The 25,098-nt window shown below is 41.5% G+C and overlaps 1 protein-coding gene across 4 annotated transcripts in view; it reads right to left on the reverse strand.

Moving 5' to 3' along the window:
* ncor2 (nuclear receptor corepressor 2) overlaps window positions 1-12,638 on the reverse strand; it is an 89,178-nt gene extending 76,540 nt beyond the window's left edge. For all 4 annotated transcript variants that reach the window (XM_079353782.1, XM_079353783.1, XM_079353784.1 and 1 more), the window contains exon 1: window positions 12,354-12,638. The gene's annotated coding sequence lies outside the window, so the exon portion shown is untranslated. The remainder of the gene's footprint in view (window positions 1-12,353) is intronic.
* Window positions 12,639-25,098: the final 12,460 nt, after the last annotated feature.

Below are 25,098 nucleotides of genomic sequence, written 5' to 3' on the forward strand. Positions count from 1 at the left end.
TCAGAAAGATGATTACAAATATGTTGTAAGTATGAGTGGCACGGTCACAATCACACGCCTTTAAACTGAGGAACGATAACAACCAAGACAAGGCTGACGAGGCACGTGGATGTTTTCCTGGTAGACATGTTCATCCTGACACTGAAGCAGAGGAATACAGATCACTACACTCACTTCTTCATTTTAGGTATAATGAACATCAAACAGCAGGAAAGGATGAGCATCAATTTCATAAGATCCAAACTAAAAGTCCGACAACTATTAAAGCAGGAAGAGAATGAGTTACCATGAGTCGTGCTATAAAAGGATGCAGGCGACCTGTGTGCACTGCAGACTTCATGTAGAGCTCCTGGCAGGAGGGCGGCAGGCTCTTTGCTCTGGGTACTAAACAGTGAAATAGATAACGATCCCTTGGAGCTGATCTTGCTTTACATACGCTTACCTTTCACCCTGGAAATGATCTGCTACTACACACAGTCTGTGAGAAAAGCATGAACATCCAGTCATCTTTGGCACGGCTATAATTTGCCTGACGGAAAGAGCTACAATCATCTCTGCAAACCACAGTCTGACGCACCTTTGTTTGAATCTGACAGAGCGGCACACTTCCCAAACAAAAAGTGAACGAGAGTATGATTAGCACGAGGAAAACTGGTGCAGCCGAGGGGAGGAGCGAGAAAAGACACTCAACTGGAACCAGAGACTGACGCAGCTTTAGACAAACACAGCATTTAAAATCAGTATGACAAGCTATCAGTAAAAAGTTAGATCAAGTATCGAGACAACAGGCCGGTCCATGGAGCTGAGGCCCGTCTGTACAACTTATTTCTAGGCTATCCTGTGTGTACAGCAGCAGGTGCGTGAGCTACGTCAGCGTCTTCAGTGCGCTCGTAGGCTCGTGCATTCTGCTGAGTGGGACCAACATAGCATGGAGGATGCTAGGAATAAAGGCCAAACGGTTTCCACGACAACAAGCTATTTCTGCTCCGCTCATGTTCAGAGGGGCGGCGGTGGTTTCACGTCGAGTTTAAACAACCAAAAAAGGAAGATGAAGCTAAAAACAAAGCAGCTGACTTGTGATGAGAGAAGCTTCCAGACTGTGTACCGTCTCCGGTGATGGTCAGAAAGCAACTGATCACTTCGGCACATTCCCATTATTTCTGAAGGAGTTCTGTGTGATCCCTTCAAGAACGAATGAGAACATTTACGAGCAGAGTTAAAGGGTGAAAAAGCTGAAAAGCTTCACCAAAGATACCTGGAGCTAATTGCCTTACAGCACAGGGCTTTGCTACAGGCTACAAGCTAAAAGATTCCCTACAGCTATCTGGAGCTTTAACATTGAGATGAAGCGCCAACATTACGGCGGTACCTTTTTTTATTGTACTGAACATTACATTTCAAGAGACAACAAAAAGGAAAGGGGTGGGGGGGAGTGCACAGCGTGGTCACATTCAGCACGTCTCCTCAAGGGCTCACTGAGAGGGTGAGTGATGAAACAGACTCTGGGTCAGATTGTAGCAGTAATTAACTTTAATGGAATACATTTAAAGTTGTCCACAAAGTTGGGAAAAGGTGATGCGACCTTAAACACAAAAGATTCCCCGTCTCATCCTCACCGTGAGGCTTTACTGTTTTCGCTCACTTTTGAAAATAGGGATCATTCGCACTTCCAAACTGCGCGCAGTGAAATCCTTGTCTGACACTGACACAGAGGCATTCGTTGACAACAGCAATAATCAATCAGTATTAGCTTGTTTCACAACCCGATAAAACTCGTGTGAGTGTGTAGGTAAGCCTTCTTCCCTCCCCAATTCAAAAACTGATGCTGTGTTTGATGTCTGTTTGCTGTAACGCAACAATTTCCCAGCTTAGGGTCAACACAGTACATCCATCCATCCATCCATCCATCTACAGGTGCTGTAAACAGCTTCATTTCATCAGTCAGGTCATTTGTTATGAATTGGTGCTGTACAAATAAAGACTGAAGTCACAGACTGTAAATGTTTCTGGCAGGACGTAGGAGAATGAGGTCAACAGGGCCAGTGATTGGCTGCTCCAGATGTGATCTTCCAGCTGTATCCATGCTGGACAGTAGAGCAGGTATTGGATTTCCTGACTGTTCCCCTGCCGCTTCAGCCACACTGTGAAATTACATAAGGCCCCTCCCCCTCCCCCCACGTCCGCTCGCTGGCGGGCTGAACACTGGGGCCTTGACACACTGCACTTCACACAGTAATTGTTCCCGACTGCTGACTTTTGTTTAGATGGCTGAGCAAATATTTAAGGAAAGGTCGTGACCATCTTGAAGAAAAAGAGGTCTTCTTTAGGTTAGTAAAGCAAATCTTCTTTAGGTTCTTCAGTGCAGGAGAAATTATTTAGCTGATTTGACTGGTCTATTAAAACCAGAGGTGGGCAGACTTAATCAAAAACGTAATCTATTTCTTTAACTCTTAAATGAATTCACAAGAATAATTGTCAATGTGTGAAACTTTCTCAAATAGACAAAGTGTCTGTGTCTTTTTGGCTCTGCGATTCTAAGAACGACACATGACTGACATCTCTCTTCAATCTCAACCCCAGCAAGGCCGACTTCTCGAAAACTAAATGCACGACAAACATCCAATCCAGTCAAGACGGTCAGACTGACCAACTGTACTTTAACATTTAACAGCTGAGCTTTGCTCGGAGCGGTTCTGTAATCCAAGCGCTCGGATCATTACAAGAACAAAAGAGACACACACACACTAAGAAGTGACTCAGAGAGCTCCGTCGCACCAAATCCCGTCAACGCTCACCCAGTCCACTCTACTCACTGAATCACTGGCAGGTGGCTAACTGGAGTTTTATTGCGGATAGAATTTGCTTTTCGGACCGATTCTTTGGACACACACAGTCAGTACATGCTGTTCAACTTTTGTAACGTAAGAACGTGACAGAACTATGGAGGCTCTGATTTGATGAATCAATCAATCAATCAGGGGTTTGTTTGTTTATGTCTACGATATCAACATAGATTTGTTTTTGTTTACAGTGTTGCATTAACGGGAAAAGAAAGCAGAGTCATGTGATTTTTTTGTGATGCAGCAACCACGGACAAAATATCTGATTTGAGAAAAAAAAAACGGGGGGGACAACTGTAAATTGTGGAATACCATTAACTGTTGGTGAATATGGGTGCGATCGTTAGAGCAAAGTTACTGCTGTGTTTCATTTAAAAGGAACAATAAGGAACATTTTCACCATAAAGTACGGTTTTCAAACTTGATCTTTTTAACAGGCAGAGGAGCCTCTCTCTCATGTTCACTGATCAGCCTGGTCACATCATCATCATGTTCATTTAAGGGCATGCCGCTTCTTTCCTCTGATGATGATGATCTGTTTTTAATGTGTAAGAGACAGGATGTGACTCACTCTTGTATTTTAGGTTATAACCATGTCTGTGTAGTTGGTACACAAGCCAATACACTATTCAATTATAATTCTGCATTTTGAAAGCTTTTTTTAATTTGAATTTTAGTAGAGAATAAATCTGGTCGTGTTGAAAGTATCAAAAGCATGTGCAAACATGTGCATTTAAGAAACAATAGTAGTAAAAAATAAAACCTTGTTTTCAGCCAGAAAAAAAGTATTTTAAAAGCCCTTTCTGAGCGACTAGTTAAAACAAAACATCTCTTGTACAATATGTAAAATCAAATGAGTCTGAATGTAGCACCCTCCCAGTGAGTGAGGTTTAAGGATTGTTGTGTTTCTCGTGAATAAGCAGGAATGCTGTACTCCTCTCCACCTGACACAACGTGCCAGCTTGACTTTGTGTGTGTGTGTGTGTTGCCTCGTACCTGACATTCAGCTCTCCATGCAGCGGGAACAGGAAATGAAAGTGAGGAGTGTACTCGTCTGCTGGCCTGACCTACTTCCTTACTGCTACTTCATTATTCATCAGCTTTGAAATGTTCTTCTGTATGGCAGCATGCACGCCCAGTGCCTCTGTTTGCCCCTCCTGACAGCAGCCATACTGAGCTTCAATTTAAATGCATGAGCGAGCGCCAGTGTGTGTGTGTGTGTGTGTTGAAGCCTAACGCACATAGATGTTATTTAAATAGACAACTTACTACACAATACATCAACATTTGATACACAGCTACTTTATGTGCAAAGAAGATTCTATTTAAAACCGAGGCTTCTCATCACACCAGCTTCATGTTTTGATTCAGAAGGACAGACGACTTTCTTCACCACTCCGGTGAAGAAAGTACGTACGCCGAAAACATACCGAGAGAAGAGCAGAGCATAACCTGTAATTACGCTCTGCTTAGGCTCTGCTGCTTTTCACTGTATGTTACTCATATTTCTACACACACATCATCGACCCTGAGGTGTGTGTGTGTGTGTGTGTGTGTGTGTGTGTGTGTGTGTGTGTGTGTGTGTGTGTGTGTGTGCGCGCCCTTGGCTGTGATTACAAACATGCTCGTGAAAAACAAAATAAGCTGCAACACACATTCTAGTAAAAACAAGGAAGGCTAATCAGGGGGATAAATCTAACGCTCAGGGAGCTGAAGCACACGCGCACACACACACACACACACACACACACGAGTAATGTCCTGTCATCTGTGTTGTGTAACAAGTCAAATGAATAACTTACCACAGAGCCAAATCTAATCTCTGCTAATCTGCTGTGTGCCTCTCTGTTACTGTGTTTAAACGTGGCTGACTGGTTGAACAGAAAGACACATGAATGAGAAATGATTTCATTATTTTAATTTATGAAATCATAAACACCAAACAACCGACATGCCACTAAAAGCTTTATAAATGAGGTGTTTGATTCAAAGTCTCTCAGCAGGTCACTGTTTGCTTTGTGTTGACTCGAGTCCATTGTGCCTGGCATGATTCTATAAGTGCTATTTGAAAACTAAAAGGAAGCAGGCGCTGAGGAACCCTTGATGATGTCACTAGCGATAATTATCATGATGAATGTTAAATCACTGATTCTTTCAAATTTAAAAGCTGCTTTGTGCTCGTGAGTGAAACTTGATTAATTAACGAGCTGCACTCGTCTTCAGATCGGTCAACAGAGCAGGTTACTGTTTTTGTCGGACTGTAAATATCCAAAAAGTCTGTAAACTCTGGAAGTTGGGCGTCCTGTCTGTCGCCTCGTCGTCGATCTCGTCTCCGTGTTCAGAGCTGGCAGGTTCAGCGCTTTCTTCTGCGTTGCTAATTTCGTCTGTGTTTTCGTTCCACTCCGAAAGTGTGTAAGCCCGCCTCCCCCTGTCCCTGCAACATGATTGGCTGTCTGACGTCTTTTTCTTCTTCTCTTTAATGTCGGGTGTCAACTAGCGTTCAATGTGCTTTAGCGCCCCTAATTTTGTTTACATTTATTTAAACATCGAATTATATTGCGATAATTGTTGTTGTTTTATTGGCTCAGACCTAAATGTAGTAATTAACAAGACGATATCACTAGAATTAATGACAAAACACTTAAGGTCTTTTAACTGGCCCAATTTAAAATGTGCAATCAGACGGCCTGGAGCCTTTGTATTTTACATTTGGACAAGTGGGCCAGCTCTCATGTTGAGACATGATGAAGAAAGTTTGTCAAAAAAAATCTCACATCTCAAGTTGTTTGACTTTGAAAGCGTACCTGTAATTAAAGCAATATTTATCCATCACCTAACTCAGCTTTCATTCATTTTTAGTGTTTCAAAATGACGTGTGCGTTTCATCATTGGTCGAGGTTTCTTTAACTCACTCTGCCTCATGTTCAACTAAGTGCAACCACAGTGTCCTCTTTTCAAAGAGGAAGGTGTTGTGTACCCTGTTTCACATCCCCATTATAAATATCTGATATGTACCAGTGGCTGCCATTTGTCACCTTATGAAACGTTACACAATGTGACACAGCGGACGGCAGGAGGCTCCAATTATACTGACTATATGGAGTTAATTAAATGCAACTATTCCGTTGAAAGGCCAATGGTCACGTTAACACACAACCCACCCGTGGTGTGACCTCCATCAACACGTGTGTCAATCACTTCCTGGCCCTGCCTTTATGCAGTTCACACAATGATTGAAGAGTACCTGATTCAGGCAGGTTTGAATCCCAAATTGGAGCCGCACCAAAGGTCAATGAAAGTCTGTCCAAGTTAATGACTCTGTTGTTATATGACAACAGAGCGGGAGAATTAACCACGCTGACTGGGCAAATGGAAACGTATCAGGAATATTGACTGAAACCACACGGCCACAAGAAAAGTGATTGTGAACATTTACTGTGCTAACAAACGATCTTTAAGAAAATCATTTGAAGTCTCGGGTGCGTTTCATTTAATTCTGTGCAACAAGGTGTGAATAAATCAGGAGAAACTCTGGTTACCTACACTGATTCTGCAGGACTTTTTAAACACTTTTTAAAAACGTCATCTTCCAAGAAGAGCGTTCAAAACATGCTTGTTAAAAAAAATGTGCAAAGCCATAAAATGTCAAAGCAGAGGTTAACCAAGTCAGTTGAACTCGTAAAAGCACAATTAAACAAGACTTTACTATACAACTGAAGTGCCACAAAGAATGGATGTGGAACTGGTTTGCTGAGAGCTGACTTGGCAGCTCTTAAAGACGTCTTACACACCTCAGTGGATTCAGATCAACTTTAAAAAGGGGAAAAACCGTCACGCTTCGCTTTAAACGTATGTTTCGTATCCTGACATTAAAAGAGAGATTTCCTCAAAGAAAGGAAACTGTAGTTCTTCACTGGATGTTATGCTGGAAAAGTGTGGTAATGAGAGTTAATTAGAAGCATGGTTTGTCTGTCGGATTTGTTAAATTCAATTATTTCAAGAAGCCTCGCAAATTCCTGGAGGGGCAGATAAATCTTGTACTTCTTTTGAGCGACAGCCACAAAAATCAGTCTGACCTCCAGACCCCATTAACCCCGAAGGCTCCGATATACGCCCAACCCCCCGTCCTCTGACGAACAACCTTTACAACTGTGACCTCAATATGAAAAGGGGAAAATTTAAGGATGAGGAATACATTTAAAAATAAATAAATAAATCAAGAAGAAAACGGCATCTCGCAAAATAATCGTATCAGTGATGGATCACTCAGTCCAGTTCAATGACTGGGAGTTTTCTGAGCGGCTTCAATGGTCCAGCTGGGTCTGATCATGATGTACCACACAGAGTCAGTGTATAATTCTCCACACACAAACCTTACCAGGTGCATTCCACGAGGAAGTAAGAAATGCGAGACAGCTGCTGTTACTCATTCAGTGAGAGGGACGCTGGGTGGGAGGAGGGAATGTGCCTAGGAGGCAGTATCACAGTGACTGCCTCATGTTTCCCTCGACCGTCTCTTGCGCGTTAACTTCAAGGGTTCAAGGAGTGCGTCGCAGCATGCCCAGGCTGTGTCATTCCCCCAAAAATTCATTGTTTCACACACAGTCGTGTAACAGTGACATCCGAATACAAACGACGAGGGATTGGCCAAAATTAAAGCTGCTCACCTTTGAACAGTCGGAGGCAGATTATTTACGTCTGTAAATAACAAGGCCAAGCAAAATGTTACCTCGTGATTGAATTTCAAAGCCACCCCATTAATCAGCTTTCCAAATTCTGGTTATTTCAACACAAATCTGCATCAAAAATCCAGACGATGTGATTTATGTTACCCTTTTTTTTTAGGCCACATTCAGGCTTTTTCCTGTTTGATGTTGTGGACAGAGGAAGACAGACTGAGATGACATTTCTGCACAATGGATGACAGGCAAGTTTCCTGTTTTGGCATTGGTATACACTTCAATATTCATGCCCCCCACTCTATTTGAGTTTCCACCGAGCGGTTCGTCTCGGTACGGTGCGCATTTTGCGGCGTTTCCATAGACTAATCCCGGGAAAGATTCCCAAATAACCGTCCGTACCATCCCACTTTTTGGGACCCTTCCGTTGGGGTGCCAAGAATGTGGAGCCGACCCGAAAAGGTGGAGCTAAACACTGCAGTCTGATTGGAAAGAATCGTCACTTCCCGTGTTACGTCGGTAAACAAAACTCTGCCGTGTTTAAACCATTGACTGTAACACAGCTGATTGTTTACGTCTGTATTTCTCCTCGCGGCACACAGCCTTCTCTGAAATAAAGCTTTATTGAGTTTTTGTAATAAAGAGTCACATGACAGTGACAGAGGAGATGAACTGCTGGATGTCTTCCAGCGTTGGTTTCGTTTGCGTAGCGTTTTTCTCCTTTGTTGAATTTATTAGTTAGCGGTTAGCGGCTATCATGTGAAGCTATTATGTAGCTGCTATCGTCATCCAGTTTACACGCCGCCAACCAAATAGGGCACGGGTGGCTGTGGAAACGCAAACAGGGTCGGGCTTAATGGAATAGTCGTTAGTTTTTTACAGTACAAAGGGGTAAAGACGATGGCCCATCATTACAGCACTGTTACAGGACAGCATAAAGGGAAACTAGAATGTCGCATTCGTGTTTTCAGGTGACGTTTTTTTTTTTTTTCTTCAAGTCGAGCAGACACTGAAGAAACAAAACTGGACCTTGCATTTCTCTACGACAATTCTTTTCCACTACAAATCTTTAGCTCAATAGATATCTGAATGAAAACAGGTACATAATAACAAAAAGCACACCTTGCAACCGTGGTGACCTGCTACAACGTCCTCGGATATGAATTTCCCCCGGGATCAATAAAGTATCTATCTATCTATCTATATGAAGGATTTTTAATAAACTTGCTTGATCATTTGCATTTTTTGCAGATTTGCAAACCGTAGTTAAAGTTTCTGATTTTTTTTGTCTTACCTGAGCTGTCAGGGGCTTCATAAAAAAAACAAAAAACTAAACATTTATCACAACTGGTGAACATCAAGTGGAGAGGCTTTCTGTCAAGATGCAGCAACACAGAGCAGAATCACATCCACAACAAGCAGCCGCACAAAACTTTAAAAAATAAATATAAATAATGGCATTACAAGTTTTGTACAGCAGACATCTCTGTCTCTCTCTGGTCACCTGCAGAAAATAGAGATCCATCAAATACCAGTTCACTGATCTTAAAAGCTGATCATATATGGATAGAAAATTACCATAATCACCTCATAAAGGTGCTTGACAATTTGTATTATTATTATCCTGAAGCTGAGAGGAAGATCCTGGGGGAAAGTGATTCAATGAAAAACACGTTCTTCTCTTGTCATTCTGAAAATGATCAAAACAGGAGATTACCAAGTTCACCGTTTCTAACCTAGATACCTTTAATGTAAGTCTGTTGTGATGAATGATGACACAACATGTTTTCGCTTCCCACAAGAACTCCGAGGATTCATCTTTCACCAACAATAAAACAAGCAAGCACTCACCCCTTTTCCAGTTTCATAACTGTGTTGTTTCATAATACGAGCAGAAATTGAACGAGCAGTAAAATGGTCTCCCTGAGGCGCCACGCTGAGCACGGGATTATCTTTGCCCCCATTCCCCTTTTTGAAAGCCGAGATATCTCTCCACAGTCTTATATAACTCTTTCAAACCAAAAAAAACACTCAGCTGACACTGTACTCGGCGCGCACAGGGATCAAGTCAGTGATCTCACAATCAGGGTTTACGTTAAACAGAAAGTTCCGGCTCTGGTTTCATGTGCATTCGTCTGGCAGGTGAAGATATCATTGGCCTAAATATCCAGCATAAATATCCACTTTTTTAAAGAGATTTGAGGTTTCATCTTCAAGACGAACCTTCAAGCGTCGTTTTTAAGTTTCACGTTCAAAACAAACGTTTCCTTCCTGAATGAATCAAGCAAAGGCAGCTTGAAAAAAAAAAACAAGCAAACCAAATAAACGTCCTCGCATCTGTGCGTAACTGCTCGAGACCGTCTCCATTAATGTGTGCTGAGTGTGGATCCTCTGACAGCACCGGACCGATTTAAGCCCGTCTTCTATCCGTAACTGTCATGTCAGAGACATTTTTACACGTCAAGGATTAGATCTTCTGTCTTGCACGAGGATGTAATGAGGAGAGTTCACGTGGAGGAGTGAGTGGGAGGGGATGGTTGTTGCTTCGTCCACAACTTCTGTCTTTTTACGTCATCTCTTACCTAAGGAGACCCCACTGTCTACCGCCGTGAGTTGCATATGTGTGAAAAACAAAATCAGGAAGATTTCAGGGGCTCCTGAAACACTCTAGAAACATTTTTGGTGAATATGTCTAAAAATAGCACAGGTTTGTTTTGACTCTTCGTCAGATTTCTCAGATTTTGAAACCTCATTTCTTCGTTCTTATTTATTTCTGGAGACTTTTGATAGGCACTCTGTCCTAAAACCGGACCTAAATAAATGTCAGGACATTGCTGCTGCAGAAAGCTTCAAACTAAGGCATTATTAACCTGTGCTGCTCACAGCTGTGGCTTTTTTTTCTTTTGCAAATCATCCTTTGCAATAAAAAAAAAAAAAAGCAAACAACCACGTCTCCATGACGACGATTAGTAACCTAAATCTTTTTCACTGAGGCTTTCCACTGTCTCCGTCTAAAGCATTGTGGTAGAAGGCCTTTTGGTGGCATAAACTGTGTGATAGCAACACTAATCAAAATGATCACAAGGTTTTTCTCAATGCTTTATAGCAGAGGTGCCTGAAATGATAAAGTGAATATTGTATAGGATCCCTTTAAGTGATACGAACCACCTCCGCCATTAAAGACAAGAACCGCCTCTGCTATCATCATAACTGTTGATAATCCTTTATGAAATAAAACATATGGGATAAGTGACAACAGTTGTAAATGACACAGCAAACGTACCGAGTGAGGCCGTTTGTTTATCATCAACTATTCAGAGGATCACAAGATCAGCTGCTTCAAGTTCGTGGCTTACTACCTCAGCCAAACCATTTCCTGGGGGAAACCCTGAGTTACGTAACTCAACAGGAGAGTTCACCACAGGCACAAGAAATGTGTCACTTATCACCAGAAGTATCTAAATATTTGTTTTAACGTTCCCAGAATCTGAGACATTTTCTCACCATACAAGCAATGTGAATTTACCTTCCCAGTTCCGGGGTTACAGATAAAACCTCATCTGTGAGTATTCCTCACACGTCTTTCAAACTTAATCTCATTTCTCCATCTGTTTGACTTTCATTTATCAGATATGTAGCCATAAACCCTGAGAGGGTTTGCCAATTTATGTAACAGTTACTCAGTGGCAGATTTAATGTGAACAGCAAAGTGTTGTTTTTTTTTTGTTTTTTTCGAAATGTGCATTAAAAGTGTCATTTGTTACATGGTCAGTTTGTTGTCCAGTTGTCATAGTTGTGAGAGAGTGACAGCTACGAAGAAGTGAATCATCTGATTGCTTATCTGCAAGTGCTTGAAGAGGTTGAGCAACGAACAATAAACATACTTCTACATCTTACACAACTATTCATGGTAACCTGGATCCTCTGATTGTACAACGTTTAGTCTTTCACAGCAAAACTCACTAAAAAGTTTGACAACATTAAACTCGGGCGAAAAAACGAATAAGAGCCTGATCAGAGCAGCATAACATTTACATGAAGTTAAAGCATAAGGATTTAACGTATGCCTAACAAAGCTCTCACACTGAACCAAACAATAAATCAATCCAGGACAACCCATCATTAAAGTCCTCTCAACATCAATCTATTTTGACAACTAGTAAGAAACATATTATAATCTAAATGACAACAAAACAATGTGTAGCCGGCTAACTTTAGATGAGCTATTGCTTTGAGTGCAGTTTGCTTTGAGTCAACTTTAAATAAAGACATTGTTTACAAACCTATAGCTTCTGTAAAGAGCCAGGTTAGCAGGCTAGCGAACATAGCCATAATAACGTTGACACACAGGGGAAAGTGGACATTATTTATGAACAAACTGTCATTAATGTGTGGTGGACGGAGGCCTTTTTTAATTATTTTCTCTGGGAGTACAAAGGTAGGATCAGTTCAGTTCAGTAAAATGTTTGATATCGTCTCAGCGGTTCTGACAGCTAGCTTCGGCAGCTAGCACCGTTAGCCTTAAGCTAGCTTAGCCTAGCCATGTAGCACGTGTTCCTGATTTATAAAAATAATTAACAAGCTGGCGAAAGACAGCCGCCTGTGCCTACTACAGTGATGTAAGCAACCAGGTTGTTGACTGATCTCTGGCACCGCGTTCATTTTGATCAAAGGATCGACATTAACCCGTTTATCGTACTGCCTGGTAAAAGGTCAACACTGTTGTGTATGTTCCTGCTCCAGAGAATAGCCGGACCCCGTCGCCCAACAACACAACAGAGACACACAGACCCCCCCAAAACCAAAGGACAGCCAGCAATGGAAGCTAACAAACCTTAGCGGCGGGGCAGCAGGTTATCATACAGTAGATAATGTCCTCGTCAGTCGCTCCGAGTCCGCCTAAATAGCTCCCCTCCTCGGCTGAGTGTACCTCCGGTAAATTAATCCAAATGAAAGGGTCGTTTTCGTTTTCATTTGATCCGCTGGCGGCATTCAGCTATGTCGTGTCTGTTCCTGCACTACACAGTGGTGTAGCACTACTCCCTAAGCCTCTGCTGCTGTTCAGACCATAGCAGGGCTGAACCGCCCCTCTCCCTCTCCCTCTCTCTCTCTCTCTCTCTCTCTCTCTCTCTCTCTCTCTCTCTCTCTCTCTCTCTCTCTCTCTCTCTCTCTCTCTCTCTCTCTCTCTCTCTCTCTCTCTCTCTCTCTCTCTCTCTCTCTCTCAATTCAATTCAAAGGGCTTTATTAGCATGGGAAACCTACATTAACATTGCTGTTGTTTTTTTATATACAAGAAAGAAAAACTAAATAAATAATAATTACAATTTAATTTAACTTTCTCTCTCTCTCTCTCTCTCTCTCTCTCTCTCTCTCTCTCGCCCCCCCCCCCTTACTCAAGGACTGCTCTTTAGTATTAATTACAATCCCCAAAGATAGTTACACGTTTTTTTAATGCTCAACACAAGTCACCAAAACCAAAAAGACAAACTTTATTTGTTCAAAGTTTCTGTTTATTTTTTTTTAGGTATGACAGTATCTTTAGGTATGATAGTATATTTTTACTCATATTAAGACATTCTTCTACACAGCCTTCTTAGACTAATTTAAGTATGCTTACTGTATTGTTATACAAGTAGTGTAAGGTTAGCAGTATGTTGGGAACTTTATCTAAAAATACAAAAAGCTTACAAACGCTTCATGTTGTGTCATTGCATGACTTTGTTCATGTTAAGCATTAAAAAGCAAATATTCCACGAAGTAGGAATATTTGTGAAGACAGACTGATGTGTTCAGATATACTATCTTCTGATCTACTACATCATTACATTTGTAAGCACATTATAACAAAGTTCCATTGTACTTCTTGTACCACAGTCATAAAGACGAAAGACAAGGTGGCTGTAAAGACTCCTCTGTTTTTCTCCCACACTCCTGTCCTGCTCCAGCCTTAATTTAGAGGGTCCAAAAGGGGGGTCAGTTCAAGCGTTGACACTGCAGGTAGTCTACATCTGTGCTGCTTGATGCCCGTGGAGAAGTACAAGCTGTGAATACAGTGACTCAACATTGAAGGATAGTATTTGGGAGATCACAATATAGCAAGCTGTGTACATAGTTGATGACTCTGTTGAAGCCATTGCCCTCTTAATGGTCTGAAACCTCTCTGTCTGCCTCTAAGCCACCCATACTGTGGATCTCTCAGTCAAGGAAAAGCATTCAAGTCAGTCAGCAGGGCTCGTTAAAGAAAGAAACCCGCTACTTTGTAATCCTGGTTTTGACAGGTTAATGTTATTACTTTAATTATATTTTATGGTATAGTTATAATTTTGTATTATGTCATTTTTCTTGGATGAGGCAACACCATCCTGGCTTTGCCATCTAACTATCTGGCACACTTCAGGCAGGCTATATCCTGACCTAAATTTCAGCAGCAGCCTTTCCTATGATGTCACATGGGATTGTTTTCCTTCCCCGTGTTTTTCTTTCTGCTCTGTGGTTTGGGAGACCCCCTCCAACCATCAGAATAACCACCATCTCTTCTTCCAGCCGTCACAGAGGAAGAGGAAAGAGAGCTGTTTATTTCAGCCAGGCTTTCTGGACCAGAGCACATATCGGAATAATCTATCCCCTATCTCTGCGATGCCCAATTTGTCAGCCCACTGACAAAGCACAAATGTTTCTCACTTGCCAGTTTTGATGTCAACAGCTGTGTTTCATCTGCAGCCAGAGCCCCTGTAGAGTTAAATGGAGCTGCAGACAAAGCTCAAATGGCCACATGTACACAACCAGTAAAACAAAAGTCATTATCTGGATAAGGCACACTTTTCATGATTAAAAAAAATAATTTGTAGCCTAACTTCGAGCTAGAAACACCTCAGCTTTCTCCTCTAGAGTTTCTTAAAAAGGATCCGGAGGAGAGTTGTTTCAGTCGACACAGAAAGGCTCCACAGAGACTGACTGCATCCGCTAAGAAGACTCGGACCTTTGAAGGCTGTCAGTTGATAGATCACTACAGACTGTCATCTCAGCTCTGGAATAAAAGATGAACAACAGAAAATCCTTGAGAACAGAGCAGAGGCTTGAGGGTAAATCCTCATCAAAACAGCACTCCTGCCATCGGGAGTCGAGCAGATTAATGGAGCTCCGCTTTGTAACTGATCGGCTTTGATTACAAATTCAAATAACTCTTTTGCTTAGTGCCATTTTCCAAAACTGTGCATGATTAGCAACACATTATTACACTGCCATTCTCAGTTTTTCATTGTCCTCAAGGGTAAGGCGTGTTCAGTGCACGAAGCACTAATTTCATTCGGGCACAATTAAATCAAACACCAAATCACAGATATAAAATATCTTGAGTGTTTAATTTATGAGGCCATTTTTAGATGACGGTGATGAATACAAAATGTCACGTTTTTCTATTTATAACGCTGGTGTAATTACATGCCAGATTCTTTCTTTGGCTATGATGTAAATTTTTAGCGGAGACATTTTTCATTCTGCCATGGCAGACATTTTATTATTGTCATGACAAGGCTCAAACAGAAAGAGAAAATGATCTTTTTCGGTAGAAATCAGAAGCAGAATGTGAAAGAGAAACCTGTTGTTTCTGCTTCATGTTAACACCGTTTACCTCATATCATTCACTAATTATTCTGCTTTACGATGTAAATTCATAGCTACCTAACTGCCTCATCCTCACATCAACATGAAGACAGCACTGAGAGTGAAAATGGCAGCGTCTCAGTGAAGAGTCAAACGACAGCCTGCATTGTTGGAATTCCAGCTTAACTTCCTGAGTCTGTCCACACCTGGACGACCGCCAACATGTGCTTTTCTCTCATTTTTTTTTCCTTTCCTCCCCCTTATCAAGATCATATGTAGACTAAATGTTACTGTAGAGAGACAAAAATATGAGTCTTTCCAACCTCAAAGAGGTTTTCAACCAGTGTTAATACAAAGTTGGATTGTGTTCCCTTTCTCTGTTACATCATTTGTCAAGAATTTAAACAGCTTTGGGTTTTTTTTGCTAGATTGTGTTGATCTCAAACTGTGCTGAGAAGAAATGTTTTTTATGTAACCTTTATATAACTGCAGTAATGCACACAACACAGTCCATCATATGTTTGATCATTTGTAAATGACGATGAAATCTTTCAACATGATTAAAGTCACACACATGGCGGTGTTTGTGTCAGTGGATAGTACAGTACACTATAGTACACGGTCCTATAAGATACATTACAATACAATACAATATGATAAGATGCAGTTTACTGTAGTTTATCATCCTCTTTGGAGGTTTGACTATGAATTTAGCTGACCAACAGTATTGTTAATAAATTAAAATGAACAACAATACTCATGTTAAAAATAGAATCATGTCCTCGTAAAATCACAGACAATACACATTATATTGTAGATTCCCAAATAACCGTCCGTACCGCCCCACTTTTTGGGACCCTTCCGTTGGGGTGCCAAGAATGTGGAGCCGACCCGAAAAGGTGGAGCTAAACACTGCAGTCCGATTGGTTGAAAGAATCGTCACTTCCCGTGTTACGTCGATAAACAAAACTCTGCCGTGTTTAAACCATTGACTGTAACACAGCTGATTGTTTACGTCTGTATTTCTCCTCGCGGCACACAGCCTTCTCTGAAATAAAGCTTTATTGAGTTTTTGTAATAGAGAGTCACATGTCAGTGACAGAGGAGATGAACTGCTGGATGTCTTCCAGCGTTGGTTTCGTTTGTGTAGCAGTTTTCTCCTTTGTTGAATTTATTAGTTAGCTGTTAGCTGCTATCATATGACGCTATTTACATAGCGGCTATCGTCATCCGGTTTACACGCTGCCTACCAAATAGGGCACGGGTGGCTGTGGAAACGCAAACGGGATCGGGCTTAATCGAACCCAACCGTACCAAACTGTACCGATCCGTACCGGACTGCTGTGTGGAAACGGGGCTTTTGCATCAGGGAAACCTTTATCGTCTGCCTCATGGGAAGAGCTCATACTCTGATACGACATACTGTACATGGTGGAGGATGTGCAATGGATCAGACAAATCCCTTTGGTTAAACTAAATTTAAAAAGAGGCCTGCAATGATGTTATGCTTACCCTGTTTTCATGCAGCAAACGCTTCTTTTATTTCTTCGGTGCCACTGGCAGCCAGGGGCGTGACAGACACATTCACACTTGTCCCATGTCCAAGTGCACCCCTGTAATGAATTGGCAAAGCATTGCTGGAGCTTAACGCAGTCAACCATCTGTTAGCTTGCATGGATACATACAGAGAAAACCGGAGTGGACCTTGTATGAACATGTACAAGTATGATTGTCATGACATCAATGTTCACCATGCCATGAATAAAAAGCACCATTCCTGTCTTTCTCTAATGGAAAAAGCACACGAGAGGGAGTCACAGCCTTAAACTTGGTCTCCTTGCTTTGGACATGATACAACATATATTAACATATATTATATGTGTGTGTCAGCGTTCACATATGGATCACATTTTGGCAGTGGTGAGGCTTTTCAGAAAAATCAAACAGTAAGTCAGCCTGGATACTTACTTTGTGAGCGTTTGCCACAACGTCTACAGTAACTGATAAAACTCGTGCCTTGTACAGATTTAATCAGATCAAGGTGTTGTGGATTTTTTTCAGTATGTTATTCTGAAATGTGAGATAAATTTTGGCAGCTGAGAAGCACTCTGTGATGAAAGTCAAAGGGGATCAAAACGGTATTCTGACAGCATGGATATGGAAATAACATGTCATCTCATCACCTTTTTCAAGCAGAGCAAAGAAAGTCTGTCCACCAGTTAATGGACATTTTCTCTGACAGAGGGATTGACATTTGATCCTGTGGTGAAGATAGTGCTTTCCACCGAGGACACATAAGGAATTTCTTTCTCTTGCCTCAAGGACAAAGCCCCCTTTGGCTGCAGTTTTCTTCACTAAGTGGCTGAGCCATAAGCCCAGAGGTGAATTGCTGCAGCAAAGCCAGCTCTTCCGTCTCTGCAGGAAGTGCTGAGCTGGACGGACTTGCACTGCTGCATGTAATGTTAAAAGCCTGCCCAGTACTCCGTCCTTCAACAACAACACCACCATCTTTCCAACCCTTTGTCCACTGCATGATAAGGGGCGGTAGGTTCGTGGGATGGTTACATGTTCACTCCCACATGAACTAGATTTAGCAGGGAATGGTTCCCAGGAAAATGTGTTGGAGGGAGAATACTAGGTTTTCCGGTAAAAGGCCAGGAAAGAAGGACAGGGGTGTATATGGGTTGCCATGGTACTATAAGGGAGTACGGAAAAGAATAGCAGCATTTTCAGAGGGAGAACGGTAAGGGGAGGGGTTCAGAAGAGTGCAGCACCCCCATAAATAAAGCTAATGAAATGGCAGTTGAGTCTGGAGAGAGGTGGAATGGCTGGTTGGGTCTTACCCAGTGTCTGATTTATCCTCAGTGTCCCTGTGAGCACAGCGGGGAGATCCATTACCTCACCTCATCAATAACATCCCATGGACAGGGAAAAAGGCCTGCTTTCCACACCAACTCCCACCCCAGGGACCAGCTCAGAAAAGGCTCACTCAGTGGGGGAGAGGAAGCAGGCGTAATGTAGTCACACATAGAGAGCAGAAATGTCTCAGGTGGGGGAGGGTTAGCAGTGCAGGGGGGCAGTGCAATGTACAGAACATACTCAGCACATCACAGCGGCTCACGCTCCCATGCATCCTACAGGCTGTGTACATTCATGCATTCGCCATTTTCAACACAGACGTGCTGCCTCAATTCTTATTCTGTGGGTGGACTCAGTAAAGATAAGCATTCATTCTCCGAGTCAGGTGACGCATGGAGCTATCATCAAAGGGAACGTCAGCACACAGACTCGTAAATTGTTGATAAGATTCTTCTAATTCATACACATTGCTTGTGATAAACTAGAGCAGGAAAGGTGTACGCATGCCTAAGATTATGATGTGCTATAAACAGTGCTCTGAATATAAACGCTCCCATAGGGCAGACTGAAAGAAGGAAGGAAGTATTTCTTCACTGAAAAAAATGAGAAGTGGATTAAAACAAGGCTTTTGATAGAGATAATAAAGCCTTGAAAGTATTTTACACCAGAATCGAGGTGAAATGTCAACCGAGCTTATGGTCTACAGGGAGTTGATATAAGAATAGCGTGCAATAAAGATAGCGTGATTGAAGTAATCTCTGTCTCACACACTGTCTCTCTCTCTCTCTCTCTCTCTCTCTCTATGTTTGGGGGTGATCTTTCTTATGCTTTTTACTGTGAGATCACAAGGTAGTGGCAGAGTCTGTGTCAAGGCTTAGTAAGACGCCCTGAGGGAAGGGCTTTCCAGCAGGAAGGAGGAAGCTTGACACTCAAACATGCCACAGAAAGACATCAAATCAAATGCTTGTCACTGTCTCGCAGTCCATGATTCTTTTTTCCAAATGTGAGACCAAGTGCTCCTTGTATCCAGATTTCTCCTGAAGATAAAAGCTGCAGTTTGCACTTTTAAAGCTCAGTGGTTTAAGCGGAGCAAAATGAAGTTGACTGGATCTCATGAAAGCTAAGCCTCCACACCGTGCTACGTCATTCCCTTCTATCTTTTCTGTGTTTTGAGACAACGTTGTGAGACTCAGCGGGGTTATTCAGAGTTTAGTTCCCCACTCAGTACTCAGCCGTGCCTTTCAACAAACAGACAACCTGATTAGGCAGCGTCTGACGATGAAAGCAGGAAGAGTCTCCAAGCATAAAACTGGAGCTCTCCAGTGAATTGCAACAGCCCGAGACTCAGACCCTGACAGGACAATGGAGGACTGAGCTATTTATAAGCAGTTCTGCTGCTGCACAGATTTAATAGTGTTACTCCCAGCTGTAGGTACATCTTCAGTGCTGTTGCTCCCTATAGACTATCTATATTGTTTTGTATGCACCAACAGCAAACAGAAGACAAAGAAACCTAAATATGATACACACACATCCAGTTGTTTTGTACTTCAGCCACTTTGGGCAGCAGACACACATTAAAACACAACAGTGCTATAGTGTCCTCTCTTACTATAAATTAATCTCTATTTACAGATTCTGCTTCTATCTCAGGTAAAATGGTCAGGGTGGATAAAAATAAACAGGCAGACTGTATTTCGCTATAATGACTAATGACAGATTGTTTCCATCTATAGTGTTCTTATGATGGGTCATTTGTAGAGAAAAAAAGGGCAGATTACTATCTGTCATAAAACATCTCAACCTGAGACATAATAGTGTTTAGATTCCCTGACTTCCTGAAACGCATCAGAGATGATGGAACTAACCTTTGTACAACAGGCTTGATGAAGCTTGGCTTTTTACATTTCACTTTTAACAAATCTCGAGAGTTTTTTCAGACTTTTTTTATGTAACAATAAAATAATTACCATTTACAGGCTCTCCATAAGTGAACATGAAATCTATACACAGGGGACACTACTACATACTTTCTGTCTGTTGCTTTTATTTTCTCTCTGCTTTTATTGTCTGCTGTGAAGCACTTACTTGTATTGAAAAGTGATATACAAGTACAAAGTATTATTAATAATAATAATTACAATACCATGTAGCCATGTTGGCCATGTCTGTTTTAAAAGTTAGCACATGAAGCTTTGCTCATAAGTCCTTGGTAAGCTGTTGACATCTTCATTGCAACTGATCTATTCTTTATTGAAACATATTCAAGTCATGCTATTATTTAAACACTCTGCATGGTTCAGTCTTGAGGGACACGTATTCAACAATGTAAAAGCACTCAAATGGTTAACTGACTGGAAAACATTGCCACATCGTTGCCTTTGAATTTGCCTTTATTTGCTACAAATGAAATGACATTTGCTTTAATCTAATTACACGATGTAGATCAACATGTTTCTGATTCCTGTTACTTACTATCGAACTGATAACACATTACTGTAACTTGCTGTAATAATGCATCTAAAACTGCTTCTAACACATGCATGTCATTGTATCCTCTCAGAATGGTCTGAAGAAACACAAAGGGAGTGTGTAGCTGTAAGCGTCCTTGAGGAAGAGGGAGATATCCTATTCAGCAGCTTCTGTCTGCTCTGCTGACATCAAGGTCAAAATGTACACAGCCCTGCTCGGGTAAAAGGGGAAATAGTCCATCTAATGAGCAGCGGACCACGCGCCTGCATCCTGGAAAGCGTTGATGCAGGAATACTGGGTCCTCTGAGAATAGAGGCCGCTCTGTAAGCATCCACAACCCTCCCCGAGCATTCACACTGTTTGTTCCGTTTTTCCACCTGACCTGCACCTCTGTCCTCTAACTCAGAGGAAACAACACTCGAGGTGTGTTAGCAGAAACCTCTTTGTCATGCTCCTGCACGCACATGCTCTGAAAACAAGCGTTTAATAGAATTCAGCACAGATTTATGTTCAGTAAACCACCACGGCTGTCAGATGGTGCTCATGTGAGTGTAATCAAACACTCATTTTAATACTCGGGGAATTCCTGTAAAACAGTGTGTTCTTCAATATGTCAACACACATCTGAGGCCGGACTACATTGTAGATGAATAAAAACCAAGGCGGTGGAAAGAGCTGAGTGGCCATCTTAGGAGAGTAACAGAAGAAGAATTTAGCCCTCGACTGCCAAAGCGCGTGAGTCACATCCGATCTGAGAGATTCTTGTCAGATGTGGGAGAGTGGGAGGTGTGTGTGGGCTGCAGAAATATGATATAGAAGCGCTGATCCAGCCTGCGAGCATTTTTCTCTCCAACACCCAGAAATTAATCCATCCACCTTGGAGAATCCTCGAGGCTTTTCACACTAAAAAGGAAGAGTGTTTGTAAGAGACCTATATAACCTAGTTTTTATTATCTGTTTATGTTAGTAGGGATGATGGAGGAGCCCAACAATACACTTTATCTGTTGAAAGGCTTGTATTAAAAGCACATTTACCATGTTTATTTTTATAAGTCAGTGGTAATAATATTCTCTGCTCATCCCTGCCTCTGTGCTGGTCTGTAACTCGACAATAACAGATCTAATTGCTGCCTTGAAGCAGTTTTGCATTCAGTGACCTCAGACTTCCCATCAAAGCACTAAAGGTACGGACTGTAGACTGAATAAAAGAATTGGATTCATTATTTAACTTGAAACATTGGCCTATAAATCCTCCTTTTGAAAACCTCAAGTTCAGGATCTTCTCTTCTTTTAAACCATCAGCAAATTAATGTTTCATTTGGCCACTAAAAACTGTTTTTATTGATTGGTTATTCACAAATGTTTCCATACTAAGACACTTAACAAAGGCCGCTCGCTAAATATCAAAAAATGTAAAATTTTATTGTGAGCATGTCGGTATTTTGTTTCTTGTTTTTTTTTTGTGTCCTACTCGACGTCACCCTTTGGTTCATGGAGCTCCCTTTTGAAGCCATACATTCTTGGTGTCAGCATCTTTGTTTTTGGAACATGTATAATCATATATCGATGACAGGTTGAGTACATAGTGTTGTGTGTCTTGCAGTGGTACTGTTGCAACTTGTAGCCACACCCTTTAGCAAACACTGCTTTATTGTTGGGTTTACTCTAAAAGGGACCAAAACTTACAAACAAACGTTGTATTTGTTAAAAAAAGATTTGAACATATGGATTCAGACCAAAGAACTCACAGATTAATATTTTAGACAAAACATATTAGCACAGTAAATTTCCATCTGTTTCCATACAAAGTGACTCATTTTTGCGTCTAAAAGGGAACTCCCTTTGGACCTTGAGAAAGAATGCAAGATTAATGCACTTATGGCTTCACTTGTAAAGAAATGGGACTATGTGCAGTCTATATCAGAAACATCCTAAACAAATCTTAGTTATCCCCCCCCCACCAATAACCTCATTCAGTAATTGGTATGCAGAAAGTAAACATTGAAGTATTCTCTTTTATTCCTCTTCGTTCCCGCTCTTCACTGTCTTCTCAGAGGAGCAGTCCTCATTTTGATCCCAGCAGTGATTGGTGCCCAGCCAGGTGGCAATAACGTGCCCATTCTACTATGTTTCCTTTCAGGGGTCAGGGGTGCTGGCTGATTAACACACAGGATGTGACCTTTAATCCACTAGCAGCTCCATGCAGCATTTAGCTCCCCCGCCAGCATTCAGCTCTGATAATGGCATGTTAATTAATGACTCTTTTGAGGTGACTTCAGCAGGCACTGGCAGCTCTAAGAGCTGCTTTACACTTCACACATGTTCTCAAGCAGTCATCTACTGAATATCAAATACAGACATGCACACACAAAACTCTACATGTGACAAACAGATGATACTGAAAATGTCTTCCCAGGGACCACTTCGACAAAGTGCAAATACATTTTCCAGCTGCAGTCTGTGGCTACATGATAAAATGTTCTATTGTTCATACTGAGAACCATTTATTTAGTTGTGAGCAAAATTAGTGTCACAGCTGATGTATTTGCTGTTTCATACACACAGCATAGCTCTGAATGAACGTTTTTGCAGGCAAAACGTCGACCCATTATCTCCCTGATAAAGACTCTTTATTCGGATTTGTCACAAATACAGACTTACGATCTACACTAACAACTCTCATGGTCCCTGCTTATTCAAATGTAATCAAATATTTTCACTTCCTTTTTCCTTTTTTCCCTGTTGGTGACAACTGGTGAAGTCTGGGCCCAGCCTCAGTTTAGTGTACTGGGTGAGTCAGGGCAAAGAGGAAGAGAGGCAAAGGCCAGACCTGTCACTGTCTGGGAGCAGTGACAGGATTTATGGATCTTTCGCCTTGAAGGGGTGTGTGTGTGTGTGTGTGTGTGTGTGTGTGTGTGTCTGTGTGTGTGTGTGTGTGTGTGTGTGTGTGTGTGTGTGTCCAAGGCATTGCCCATCCCCCACCCTACTCTTACTGACTTTATTGCAATGATTGTCCATTGGCATTGAAAAAGTAGAGCAGGCAATAAATATTAAATGTACACACTTAAAACATTCAGTTTTAATAAAAACTGCTTTGAGACTAGTTTTGTTTAAAATCATGTATGCATTAGTATTTTTCTGATTAAAACCATTCATGTCTCAACAGATTTGTTTTGTTTTTGATTTCGTATTCGTGCTTTGAGCAAAGACACTCCATTACCTACCGTTACCATTCATGCTCTTTTTCAGTGTAAATGAGTGCTAATGTCTGAAGACTGCCACAAATGTAGTTGACAGTCAAAGTATTGGATATGTACATTTTTTCCTGATGATGGTATTTGAAGAAAAGTTAAAGCGTCACCATACATTTTGATGACCCATCCAATAGGTGTTAATTCAAAAAGATAAAATAAAACTTGACAGTCATCAAAAAGTTACGAACATTTTCTGTTAGCAGCTGAAAGTTAAATGTTTACACTTTTTAAGTAGTTGACAAAGTGAAGGAAGCTGTTGGAGTACTTTTAGTGGAGAAGGATGAAATATTAAGAGAGGCTGAAGCATTCATTAAGCGCATTATGTGTATCTGCTAAAAGGTCGTATTCAAATGTATAAGCGGGTTGTCTGTAGTTATCTTGCTGTAAGTGTTATGTTTACCATGTATCACTGTTCATCCATCTCCTTTCAGCTGCCTTTGTGAGCTGCTGTAACATGTTAATTTCCTCCAATGGCTGATCACTAATGATCGTCACATCTTATTATGTCTCATCTCTTCTCATGTCTTTTCTCTTATCTTTAAAGAGTTCATGATTTGGTCAAACTTGAGGTAGTGAGATCTATTGAAGGTGTCATATTGGTATGCTAAGCTGTAAGTGTCAGCTGAAGAGTGAATATGAATTTTAAGTGGAACATTAATAGACAGAAGCTGTTGAATGGTCCGAGATTGAACGCAATGACTTCATTTGACTATGGTTTTCAGATGGCTTCCTCTTTAGTCATGCAGAGGAACATGGGATCACTGCTACTGGAAACAATACAACAGGTCAGACACACAGTCTGTCTTTATAAAGAGCACAATCACAACAAACGATTACAGTAATAACCATCCTGACACATCATGACTGTTCCAGACAACACAAATATGACATATCCTTCCTCCATCAGAGACTCCTCTCTTCCTCTCCTCCTCCTCCTCCTCCTCCTCCTCTGCAGCTAGTATCTTCCCCTCCTGTCTCTCCGCTCAGTGGTTTGAGAGAAGCCAATCTTTTGGCTGCTGGATCTGTTGGTCGGTCCTTCCTCTGTAACTTACTGGCCATGGAGCTGCTCTCCTCTGAGTTCAGATCTGGTCCCCAGCTGTCGTCTGGTCTGCGGCTGAGTCTGGCAGCTTCTACCAACAGTAGAGTGATGGAGCAGAGACAGAATGAGGAAAGCGGCCATGACACACAGGTACAGTTCTGTATCATGTTTTTCTTTTCATAGACTTTTTGAATCAAGTAAATAACTTGAAATATGTTCTTCAATGCACAGCAAAAAGAAAAAAAAAGAAAGTCATCCCCAGAACCAAAGGAACATTTTCTTTGTGTTTATTACTTCATATGCAATTACTTCCAATTCTGACATTTCGAGATTGTCTGCCAATCTTAACCTGT

Source organism: Symphodus melops, assembly GCF_947650265.1.
Source record: "Symphodus melops genome assembly, chromosome: 1".
Lineage (NCBI taxonomy): Eukaryota > Metazoa > Chordata > Actinopteri > Labriformes > Labridae > Symphodus > Symphodus melops.